This window comes from Balaenoptera acutorostrata, chromosome 5, assembly GCF_949987535.1.
Source record: "Balaenoptera acutorostrata chromosome 5, mBalAcu1.1, whole genome shotgun sequence".
NCBI classification, from domain to species: Eukaryota; Metazoa; Chordata; class Mammalia; order Artiodactyla; family Balaenopteridae; genus Balaenoptera; species Balaenoptera acutorostrata.
Genome location: NC_080068.1, coordinates 69,147,925 through 69,161,357, shown reverse-complemented (window position 1 = coordinate 69,161,357; position 13,433 = coordinate 69,147,925).

Below are 13,433 nucleotides of genomic sequence, written 5' to 3'. Positions count from 1 at the left end.
ACATTGATTGATTTGTATATATTGAAGAATCCTTGCATCCCTGGGATAAATCTCACTTGATCACAGTGTATGATCCTTTTAATGTGTTATTGTATTCTGTTTGCTAGTATTTTGTTGAGGATTTTTGCATCTATATTCATCAGTGATATTGGTCTGTAATTTTCTTTTTTGTAGTATCTCTGTCTGGTTTTGGTATCAGGGTGATGGTGGCCTCATAGAATGAGTTTGGGAGTGTTCCTCCCTCTGCAATTTTGGGGAAGAGCTTGAGAAGGAGGGGTGTTAGCTCTTCTCTAAATGTTTGAGAGAATTCACCTGTGAAGCCATCTGGTCCTGGACTTTTCTTTGTTGGAAGATTTTTAATCACAGTTTCAATTTCATTACGTGTGATTAGTCTGTTCATATTTTCTATTTCTTCCTGATTCAGTCTTGGAAGCTATACCTTTCTAAGAATTTGTCCATTTCTTCCAGGTTGTCCATTTTATTGGCATAGAGTTGCTTGCAGTAGTCTCTTATGATGCTTTGTATTTCTGTGTTGTCCGTTGTAACTTCTCCATTGTCATTTCTAATTTCATTGATTTGAGTCCTCTCCCTCTTTTTCTTGATGACTCTGGCTAAAGGTTTATCAGTTTTGTTTATCTTCTCAAAGAGACAGCTTTTAGTTTTATTGATCTTTGCTTTGTTTTCTTTGTTTCTATTTCATTTATTTCTGCTCTGATCTTTATGATTTCTTTCCTTCTACTAACTTTGGGTTTTGTTTGTTCTTCTTTCTCTAGTTCTTTTAGGTGTCAGGTTAGATTGTTTATTTGAGATTTTTCTTGTCTCCTGAGGTAGGCTTGTATTGCTATAAACTTCCCTCTTAGAACTGCTTTTGCTGCATCACATAGGTTTTGGATCATTGTGTTTTTGTTGTCATTTGTCTCTAGGTATTTTTTTATTTCCTCTTAGATTTCTTCAGTGATCTCTTGGTTATTTAGTAATGTATTGTTTAGCCTCCATGTGTTTCTGTTTTTTACGTTTTTTTTCCCTGTAATTGATTTCTAATCTCATAGCATTGTGGTCAGAAAAGATGCTTGATATGATTTCAATTTTCTTAAATTTACCAAGGCTTGATTCATGACCCAAGATGTTATCTATCCTGGAGAATGTTCTGTGTGCACTTGAGAAAAAAGTGTAATCTGCCGTTTTTGGATGGAATGTCCTGTAAATATCAGTGAAATCTATCTGGTCTATTGTGTCATTTAAAGCTTGTGTTTCCTTATTAATTTTCTGTCCGGATGATCTGTCCATTGGTGTAAGCGAGGTGTTAAATTCCCCCACTATTATTGTGTTACTGTCAATTTTCTCTTTTATAGCTGTTAACATATGCCTTATGTATTGAGGTGCTCCTATGTTGGGTGCATAAATACTTACAATTGTTATATCTTCTTCTTGGATTGACCCCTTGATCATTATGTTTTGTCCTTCCCTGTGTCTTTTAACATTCTTTATTTTAAAGTCTATTTTATCTGATATGAGTATCACTACTCCAGCTTTCTTTTGATATCCATTTGCATGGAAAATCTTTTTCCATCCCCTCACTTTCAGTCTGTATGTGTCCCTAGGTCTGAAGTGGGTCTGTTGTAGACAGCATACATATGGGTCTTGTTTTTGTATCCATTCAGCAAGACTGTGTCTTTTGGTTGGAGCATTTAATCCATTCACATTTAAGGTAATGATCGATATGTATGTTCCCATTACCATTTTCTTAATTGTTTTGGGTTTGTTATTGTAGGTCCTTCCCTTCTCTTGTGTTTCCCACTTAGAGAAATTCCTTTAGCATTTGTTGTAGAGCTGGTTTGGTGGTGCTGAATTCTCTTAGCTTTTGCTTGTCTGTAAAGGTTTTGATTTCTCCCTCGAATCTGAATGAGATCCTTGCCGGGTAGAGTAACCTTGGTTGTAGGTTCTTCCCTTTCATCACTTTAAATATATCATGCCACTCCCTTCTGGCTTGTAGAGTTTCTGCTGAGAAATCAGCTAACCTTATGGGAGTTCCCTTGTATGTTATTTGGCATTTTTCCCTTGTTGCTTTTAATAATTTTTCTTTGTTTTAATTTTTGTCTATTTGATTACTATGTGTCTTGGCGTGTTTCTCCTTGGGTGTTTCCTTCCTGCGACTCTTTGCATATCCTGGACTTGGGTGGTTATTTCCTTTCCCATGTTAGGGAAGTTTTCGACTATAATCTCTTCAGATATTTTCTCGGGTCCTTTCTCTCTCTCTCCTCCTTCTGGGACCCCTAAAATGCAAATTTTGGTGCATTTAATGTTGTCCCAGAGGTCTCTTAGGCTGTCTTCATTTCTTTTCATTCTTTTTTATTTTTTGTGTTCTGCAGCAGTGAATTCCACCATTCTGTCTTCCAGGTCACTTATCCATTCTTCTGCCTCAGTTATTCTGCTATTGATTCCTTCTAGTGTATTTTTTACTTCAGTTATTGTATTGTTCATTTCTGGTTTTTTGTTCTTTAATTCTTATAAGTGTTTTTTCTTTGGTTCTTCTAGGTCTTTGTTAAACATTTCTTGCATCTTCTCAATTTTTACCTCCATTCTTTTTCCGAGGTCCTGGATCATCTTCACTATCATTATTTGGAATTCTTTTTCTGGAAGCTTGCCTACCTCCACTTCATTTAGTTGTTTTTGGGGGGTTTTATCTTGTTCCTTCATCTGGTACATAATCCTTTGCCTTTTCATTTTGTCTGTCCTTCTGTGAATGTGGTTTTCATTCCACAGGCTGCAGGATTGTAGTTCTTCTTGCTTCTGCTGTCTGCCCTCTGGTGGATGAGGCTATCTAAGAGGCTTGTGCTAGCTTCCTGATGGGAGGGACTGGTGGTGGGTAGAGCTGGGTGTTGCTCTGGTGGGCAGAGCTCAGTAAAACTTTAATCCGCTTGTCTGTTGCTGGGTGAGGCTGGGTTCCCTCCCTATTGGTTGTTTGGCCTGAGGCAACCCAGCAATGGAGCCTACCCAGCTCTTTGGTGGGGCTAATGACAGACTCTGGGAGGGCTCATGCCAAGGATTACTTCCCAGAACTTCTGCTGCCAGTGTCCTTGTCCCCATGGTGAGCCACAGCCACCCCCCACCTCTGCAGGAGACCCTCCAACACTATCAGGTAGGTCTGGTTCAGTCTCCTATGGGGTCACTGCTCCTTCCCCTGGGTCCCAGTGCACACAGTACTTTGTGTGTGTCCTCCAAGAGTGGAGTCTCTGCTTCCCCCAGTCCTGTCAAAGTCCTGCAATCAAATCCCACTAGCCTTCAAAGTCTGATTCTGTAGAAATTCCTGCTCCCATTACCGGACTCCCAGGTTGGGAAGCCTGACATGTGGCTCAGAACCTTCACTCCAGTGGGTGGACTTCTGTGGTATAAGTGTTCTCCAGTTTGTAACTCACCCAACCAGCAGTTATGGGATTTGATTTTATTGTAATTGCGCCTCTCATACTGTCTCATTGCAGCTTCTCCTTTATCTTTGGATGTGGGGTATCTTTTTTTGTTGAGTTCCAGTGTCTTTTTGTTGATGATCGTTCAGCAGTTAGTTGTGATTCCATTGCTCTCGCAAGAAGGAGTGAGGCACATCCTTCTACTCCACCATCTTGAAACAATCTCACACACAGCATATTTCTAAAATGTAATCTTTATTTCTGTCTCACTCCAAAAATTATTATAAGGTAGAGATATATATAATTTTGTATCTCACATTTTCTCTTCATATAACAGCATAAGCATTCTTTTTACATCGAGAGATTCCTCAGAACCATCACCTTTAATGAGTGTATAATATTGCATTAAATGGGTTGGCTGTAATTTACTTCATTATTGCTCTGTTGTGGGGCATTTGACTGTTTTTAGTTTTATTATAGATAAAAATATGGTGAATATCCTCAAAATATAGCTTTTCATATTTTGGTCCATTTTCCTAGGATAGACTCTCAGGAGTGAGTTTACTGGTGCAAATATTTTTATTGGCTTAACATGGTCGGCCTTCCCATCCATGGATTCCACATCCAAGGATTCAACCAACTGCAGGTCTAAAATATTCGGGGAAAAAATCCAGAAACTTCCAAAAAGCAAAACTTGAATTTGTTGTACTCTGGCATCTATTTACACAGCCTTTACATTTGTATTAAGTAATCTAGGGATGACTTAAAGTCATCCTATGGAGACTGTGCATAGGTTGTATGTAAATACTACACCATTTTTTATAAGGGACTTGAGCATCCCTGAATTTGGGTATCTGTGGGGGTCTTGCAACCAATTCCCCCATGGATATTAAGGGATGATTGTATTTTTTTCTAAATTGCTTTCTAGAAATTGTTGTACTAATGTACAGTGCCAAGAGCAAAGTGTACAATGTTCATCTTCCTGCATCCTCCCATAGATTATTTATACTATCTTTAATTTAATTAGAGAAAGATTGAACTTATTTGTATTTTAATTTACTTATTACTAATTGAGTTAAACTTTTCTCTGTATTATTATTTACTCTTATTTTCAATTTGGTTAATTTTCTCTTTGGGTCTTTATAGAGTTGTCTATTTTTAACTATTGACTCATTTCTTGCTTGTGTTTACAACATACTTAATAAAGGTGTCAATCCTTTGTCATGTCATCCATAACTGTTCAAATTTATTCATTCGACAAACATTTATTGAGCACCACTTTGTGTCAGGCAATATCTAGGTACTGTGGACACATCAGTGAACAAATCAGAGAAAATTATTCCTGTCCTCATGTTTCATCTCTCTCATTGGACAGTAATTGTAGGCTTAATTGTATTATCCCTTCCAAATAAACTGTGAGTAGCTAGAGGTTAGGGATGAGATTATAGCTTATTTATTTTGATTTCTCCATTGCCTTTCATCACATATATGGCACATGGAAGATGCTCAGTGCTGGTTTGTGCATAGAGACAGAGGCCTACAGGGCAAAATGTTCAAATTATGTTTCCAGCTCCCTAACATCTGAGCTCATTTTAGCTTAATGCTTTGCATCCACGATAATAAAACCTGGTCTCTCTACTGCCACCAGCCTAAGAAGGATGCTGACTCCATGATTATCAACCATAGCTGCCCATCAGAATTACCTGGAAAGTTTAAAAAACAAAAACAAACCACCTCATTTCCAGTACCCACTCCTAGACGAACTAAGTCAAAATCTCCCATATATTTTAAAGCTCCCCAGTGATTTTAATGTGCAGCCAGGACCAGAAACCACAGAAGAGGCTAAGATGTTTGAAGGAGGATCAAGTGAGAGGAACTGGAAGGTATTTCTTCTAGGGGGCAGGAAACAGAGCTGCTTGAGTTCTTTGCTTCTCCTTCCCTTTTTTCTGTATGTAAATAGCATCCATTCATCCAGGTCCACCCCTTACAGAGAGTGACCATGATATGGAAAAGTCCAGAGCCAATATTTGATGGAAAGGATTATTCACTTTAGACACTCAGTGTAACCCTGAAAGCTACACTCAGATGGAAGCTCTGTGAGAGCAAGGACTTTGTTCTGCTTACTTTGTGTCCCCAGAGCCTAGTGCCATGTCTTGGGGATGCTTGTTACAGCACCTAGCGCAACCTGACTAATCTACTCCTTGAACCTTCTGTGACACCTTTCCCAATTCTCCCAGGAATAAATGAAACACAACAAGAAAGTACCGTTAGCCTCCACCATTCCCAGAGACAGGAGAAAATGCTGTGACCCGTTTGGCAGGCACTGGCTAGGACTTCTCTTACTGCAGTTACTTTTGGCTGTCTGTTACTAGTGGATGGCAGTGCAGGTGAGTTCCTGCAGGCTGGCAGCAGAAGCAAGTGTAGCAGCCCTGCCACTACTAGGAGGCTGACGTCACACCAGCTACTGTCAGAGAGGAAATGAGAGGTTTCTGGATGGCCCCACTTAATTCAAAAGTGGTTTAGAATGGAGTCTATTTTAAATGGACCATCTGGTATAAACTCACATACTAAAAAGGGATAAATACAAAATCACCTCGTCCTCCTCAGAAACATCAAAGTCTTGGTCGTAGTCTTTTCTTCCACCCCTAGATAATGTAAATGCCAAAGCAAACCTCTTTTGCTCTCCTTCCTCAGAAATGTTCAGACCAGGAGGCCTCATCATAAGTTTGGAAAAAAAGCAATTTCTCATGATACCTGGAAATATTATTTTTCTAAGTCAATCATTCTGTTTTCTTGTAAACTGTGAGCAGTTTATAAGAAAACAGAATGATTACCAGTTGCTTAGTTAACACTCACTGGAAATTAAATCTGATAACATAACTGTTATATGCAAATGACGGGCACTTTGGAATTCTCTGGTATTTGTGCTTGGGATGAGTTTTCCATAGCCTGTTTCTCAACCATGTAGTAAACGGAAATAGCTCTTAAAGTTTTTGAAAAACTCAACCATGAAAAAACAACAGTATAGGGATGTGTTGGACAATCAAGAGGTTATTTTGTTGTTTGACCTCCATATAGAGATGTTTGTCACTGTTGGTATCTTTCCTCTGGGGAATCATCTCTTGAAATCAAGAAGAAACTCATCTCTTGAACAGGTTGGAGAGAAGTCAGATGGCATCTCATTTCTATTTCAGAAAGACCAGAATCTTTCCAGTTTGTGCAACAGCCTTGCCCAAAACACTGAGGTCACATCTTAGTTTCTCCAGGAGAAACAGTTGCCCAAAAAGCCACCATCCTGTCTACTTTCGTTTCAAGTACTTTCTATACTCCCTATGATGTGGGAGGTCAAATAAAGAGAGCGACCTTCAGTTCCTGGTCAGACATGATGAGATGTATTCCCCAAATGTTCACGTTCTGATTTGCAAGCTTTAGAGTCAAAGGAAGTTCAGCCCTTCCCCTAGCCTGAAAGTATCATGCAGAACTTTAGGCCATTAGAGGACATAAGACCTAAATAGACATTTCTACAAAGAAGACATACAGATGGACAAGAGGCACATGAAGACATGCTAACATCACTAATTATTAGAGAAATGCAAATCAAAACTACAATGAGGTATCACCTCACACCAGTCAGAATGGCCATCATCAAAAAATCTACAAAGTATAAATGCTGGAGTGGGTGTGGAGAAAAGGCAACACTCCTACACTGTTGGTGGGAATGTAAATTTGTACAACCACTATGGAGAACAGTATGGAGATTCCTTAAATAACTAAAAATAGAGCTACAATATGATCCAGCAATCCCACTCCTGGGCTTATATCCAGAGAAAACCATAATTTGAAAAGATACATGTATCCCATGTATCTTTTCAGCAGCACTATTTCATTGCAGCGCTATTTATGATAGCCAGGACATGTAAGCAACCGAAATGTCCATCAACGGAGGAATGGATAAAGAAGATGTGGCACATATATACAATGGAATATTACTCAGCCATGAAAAAGAATGAAATAATGCCATTTGCAGTGACATGGATGGACCTAAAGATTGTCATACTGAGTGAAGTAAGTCAGACAGAGAAAGACAAATATCATGTGATATCACTTATATGTGGAATCTAAAATATGACACACATAGAGTCACAGATGTAGAAAACAAACTTATGGTTACCAAGGGGTGGGGGGGTGGATAAACTGGGAGATTGGGATTGACATATACATGCTACTATATATAAAATAGATAACTAATAAGAACCTACTGTATGGCACAGGGAACTCTACTCAATACTCTGTAATGACCTATATGGGAATAGAATCTAAAAAAGAGTGGATATATGTATAACTGATTCACTCTGCTGTACAGCAGAAGCTAATACAACATTGTAAATCAACTATACTCCAATAAAAATTAATTAAAAAGAAAGAACTTTAGGCCATTAGGAAATCTAAAAATTCCTCCATTACAGCCCAGAATCAGTTGATGTCTTCCAATACATCTCAAGTAAATGTCAAGCTTTGCCAAGTGAATCGAAAGACATTTAAAAGTGGCATTTTGGTGGAACATGATAGGAAGTAGTAAATAGCTTTAGGGAAGAGGCAAGGTTATCTTGGATTTATGGGTCTTGCAAATATTTATGCAAGGTGCTAAAAAGTAGCATCTCTCCCTCTTAAAATTATTGACCAAAGTGGGCTTATGCTTTTACTTTGTAAGTAAATATTGCTGCAACATCCTAAACAGATTTATTAGGCTTGTCACCAACAGCCAAATATTTATGTAAGCTCCATGGGTTGAAAAGGTAATTTAAGGAGACTGTTTTAACCACAGCATTGTAAATGTTTAAGGTAACATCCTGTCTCTTTGAAACTATCCCACCTAGCCATATCATCATATTTATAATAAAAAGACAACTTGTTCAAAGTGATGCATTATTTCCTGCTGTCCAGAGTGAGGCTTCTGTCTTTCTACCACAGCCAAGCAGAAAAAAAGAAATGATTTCAGAGAGATCCTTCTATGCAATACCTGGGAGGAAGCCACTGAAAATGTTACTAGTGGGAGTTGGGAGAGAGAAAATGTAACTGTTGTAGCAGATGCAAACACAGGCATACCTCAGAGATATTGAGGGTTCGGTTCCAGATCACCACAATAAAAAGACTATCCCAATAAAGCATGCACACGATTTTTTTCATTTCCCAGTGCATACAAAAGTTGTGCTTACACTATACTAAGGGTGCAATAGCATTATGTCTAAAAAAATGATATATATACCTTAATTAAAAGGTACTTTATTGCTAAAAAATGCTAACCATCATTTAACAACACAGGGTTGTCACAAACCTTCAATTTGTAAAAACAAAAACAAACAAAAAAACACAGTATGTGAGAAGTGCAATAAAGCAAAGTGCTAATAAAATGAGTTATGCCTTTAAAAGGGAATAGTCTTATTTATTTATTTTTGGTTGCGTTGGGTATTCGTTGCTGCGCGCGGGCTTTCTCTAGTTGCGGCGAGCAGGGGCTACTCTTTGTTGTGGCGCGTGGGCTTCTCATTGCGGTGGCTTCTCTTGCTACAGAGCACGGGCTCTAGGCACGTGGGCTTCAGTAGGTGTCGCTCCCAGGCTCTAGAACACAGACTCAGTAATTGTGGCGCACAGGCTTAGTTGCTCCGCGGCATGTGGGATCTTCCCCCATCAGGGCTCGAACCCGTGTCCCCTGCATTGGCAGGCGGATTCTTAACCACTGCATCAGGGAAGTCCTAAAAGGGAATAGTTTTTGTTTGTTTGTTTTTAATTTTATTTATTTGTTTATTTATTTTTGGCTGTGTTGGGTCTTCGTTTCTGTGCGAGCGCTTTCTCTAGTTGCAGCAAGCGGGGGCCACTCTTCATCGCGGTGCACGGGCCTCTCACTATCGCGGCCTCTCTTGTTGGGGAGCACAGGCTCCAGACGCGCAGGCTCAGTAGTTATGGCTCATGGGCCTACTTGCTCCGCGGCATGTGGGATCATCCCAAACCAGGACTTGAACCCGTGTCCCCTGCATTGGCAGGCAGATTCTCAACCACTGCACCACCAGGGAAGCCCAAGGGAATAGTTTTTTTAAATGCAATTAGACCTTGCTAAGAATACACAGATATATTTACTAGTTGTATTCATTTTTCAATCTATTTTGCTTTAAAATACCTCAATAACTACTGATAAGATTTGGTCCCAAGTCTGGTCTGATTATCAGAATAAGCTCTGTGTGTGTGTGTGACTAGCTGAGTGAATTCTGGGCTTTGCTAAGCTCTGACCAGTCTCATTTGCTTGTGGTCCTATTGGGCTCAATATCAGACTATGATATATCACTTAGGTCTCTTTCAGTTGCTCATGAAAGAAACCAAACTCAACTAGCTTAAACTACACAGGCCATGCATTTGCTTACATAATGGAAAGGTCCAGGAGAACACCTTCAGGCACAGCTGGATTCGGGTGCTCAGAGTCGTTCCTAAAATCCTTTGCTCTGCTTTCCTTTGTATTGACTTCACTCTCAGGCAGGTTTTAGTTTTGTGGTGGCCAAGATGAGCCCCAGAAGCTCCAGAAATTTTTTTTCTACCAGCAAAGCTATGGACAGAGATTTAGTTCAGACTGGGATACATGGCTATTCACAACCATCATTGTGACGTCACGTGCCTTCCTTTGGAAACAGGGGTCACTTATGGGAGTGGGGTCAGCTGTGATGTGACCCCGTAGATTGAAAGAGGAAAAGGTGTGGCTCCTGGAAAAAAATCTGAGTGAAGTAGCAAAAGCTGGACTTGGCTGAATGAGTAAAAATGATGGATACCTTTCACAGTTATGCACAATCACAAGAAGCTCATTTTTACATTCTAAAGATGACACAAAGATATACGTGCTGAACAAGTGTCTAGAGACCAGAAGCTACCTGCAAAACTGGTAGTCGGTGACATGCCGAGAAATTAAGAGGATGGGGGAGATTAAAAAAAAAAAAAAAAGTTCATTTGTGTAGAAGTTTACTAAATGCCCATCACTAAGAATTTCACCAGATCTGCTCAAATTTGCTAGCAGCCCAGTATTGATTAACCTAATGGCATAGTTAATGATTAAGACAGTTTATCCCAAACACGGGCCCTGTTTCACCTGAGGTGCTTATAAAAGTGCAGAATCCTGGGGCCCAGACCTCCTTATCATGCCATCTGGGAATAGGATATCAGCATTTTCACATACTCTCTAAGAAATGTTTAATAAACTGGCTTCCATGGTAAAATCTGGGGATTTTACACCATGGGGTGAAGGTTTCCATTTAATTCCATTTGCTATCTGCTCAGCACCTGGTTAGTTGACATCTTGTTGACGCCACATGCACAAGAAACAATGGCCCCAGGTCATGACTAGAGTACAGATGGAGTGTTTTAAATAATAGAATTAGTGGAGTAAATTGAATTAGCTCCAATTCTTCATCTCCAGAGACACATCCTTGCCTTAACCTCATATTGGCAGAGAATACTTCCCCACGTCTTGACTTCGAGTTTGCCCATATATCTTACTTTGGCCAATGGAATGTGGACAGACGCAACAGTACCCAGTTCTCAATCTGGGCCTTAAGAGACCTTCTGTATCTCCAATTGCCCTCTCACATTTTTGCCAAAGCACTGAGAGGAGTTTCCCCTGAGTAGTTGCCACCTTTCATTCCAGGCCCAAAGTGAACACATTTGGAGCAGAGCTCCCCAGAGAAGTCTGGCTGGACCCACAGCTTGAAGCAGAGCCTCCCGGACACACCAAACTTAGATCAGCCAAGCTCACTGATAGACTCAAGAGAAGAAGCAATTGCTGTTTTAAGTCACTGAGTTTGGGGTGGTTTCTTAAGCAGCATTGTGTGGTAACAGAGCTAACCAATACAGTCAGGGGCTATAAATATCTTTGGGGGATTGGTTTGGTTTGTTTGGGGTTGACTCCTACCTGAATTGAGGAAAGAAATTTGGAGAATAAGCAGTGGCAATTTCAGTAGGAGGGATCTTTCTGGGTGACAGGTGGCCCTAGCTTCATGGGAATCCAGAGAGATGAAGGTGAAACTTGTGTTCATTGTAAGTACCATTATCGTAAACAGCAAATGTTGAGGGCACCTACTGTATGCCCAGTGCTGGGGGAAACTCTGAGAGGTGTATAGTAGGACCAGTGCTCTAGAAAAGCTATGATCTCACTGCAGGACCAAACCTGGGATGGAGGGGCTGAGACCACCCCCTGACACTATATAGATATAGGAGTAAGACCTAGCCAATCAGAGCATTTCACTCCCCTTGGCTACAGTGATTAGTTCAAGCATGGGCACGTGACCCAAGCTAGACCAATAAAACTCAATTCCTAGACTTTCATTGATATTATTAGGAAAGAGATAAGCTCCTTTCACTAAGGATGCTTAGCAGACAGGTTGTGAGCCTGGACTGCGGTCTCCTCTTTGCTCCATCAGGGGAGAAGCTGTCTGAATGCAATTCCATCTGAATTGACTCAGACTGGCTAGATTTCTTTCAGGGCACACTGATTGAGAAATAAGAACTTTAAAGTGAAAAGATTCTTCCTGATTCTACCCACCACCCTAGTATTTACACCCAACAACCCTTCATCACAGAAGTTTCCAAGCCCCCAGAGCTGAGTGGATTGACTTGGAGTTAGTGACCTTGAGCAGTCCTTCTTCACTAGTGGCTCGCAGGGTTTCAGGAGGGCAAAGCTGAAAGCTCACTTGATGCAGTAGCTCTAACTGAAATCCATTTCCTTCCTGATGTCTCTATTCTTACATTATGGTTCAGACTGCCACCCAGGACCTCTATATAATTTGCAGGGGTCAGTGCAAAATGAAAATTCAGGGCCCATTCAAAATTTACTCAGAATTTCAAGACAGTAACCATAGAACATTAAACCTGGTGTGGACTCTTCTGAGTGTGGGACACATTGTGACTGTTTGGGTGTCACACACAGGAAGCCGGCCCCGCTGCCTCCTGGAGGGTAGCTCCCATCGCCAATGTCTACCGGTGTTAAAGGAAGCACCAGCCAAGGGTCCAATCCTGGGTGGAATCAGAAGATGATCCCCAGACATTCATTCAACATTCATGGTACCAACCATCTCCAAACCGCCCATCAGGCAAAGTAGTTAAATCAAGTGAGGGCCAACCCCAAGGAGAAATCAGCTGCTTTCTCCTGCCCAGCCCATCCTGGGGGTTGAGGGACAAGGGCGGACACAGCAGTGACCGGGAACCTTTCTGCAATCCCAGTACCACCCCCGCCAGCTGGGCCCTTCCCAGCAATCATTCCGAAAATATTTGTCCGTGAGCCCCCAAAGTACTTCAGATAAAATTCCGACTTGCTTGTGAGTTTGAGCGATCGCAGGTGTATCGCAAAAGTTGCACAAGAGAAGCACAGCGTCTCCACTGCTGCACGTGGACAGCATTTCAGGACAGCCTAGAAATGCTCAAGCCAGACTCCGCCAAGGTAAGACGAGGCCCTGATGCTGCAGCAACTCCAGGGTCTCCCAACACAGAGCAACTGCTCAGCACGTGCAGACATTTGGCCAACAGACCCTCCTTTGAAGTCCAGGCAAAACTGGGCAAACTTTCCTGCCTGGAGCATGTGGCTGTCAGTGGGAGGAAGGGTAGCGTGGAGGCCCCATCTCTCCTCCCCCAAAGTTTAGGAGCTGCTGCTTCTTTTCCTACAGAGTGAGAGCTTCTGTCGTCCACACAGAACTCAAAGGCTAATCTACTCCTCATCGTCATTAAAAAACTCAGCACAAAGCTTAAGGCCAAGGTGAAAGTGCCCACTCTGTGTGCTCCTGATTTCCCTTGAAAGAAATAAGAAAGGGGATGATGTAGTTACACGTGGAGAGAGTCTAAATCAGTGGTTCTCAAAGTGTGGTCCCCAGAACAGCAGTATCAGTAACCTGGTAACCAGTTAGAAATGCAAATTGCAGGCCCCACTCCAGATCTACTAACTCAGAAACCTGGAAGGCAGGAACCAGTAATAGTTTAATAAGCCCTCCAGGTGATTCTCAGGGT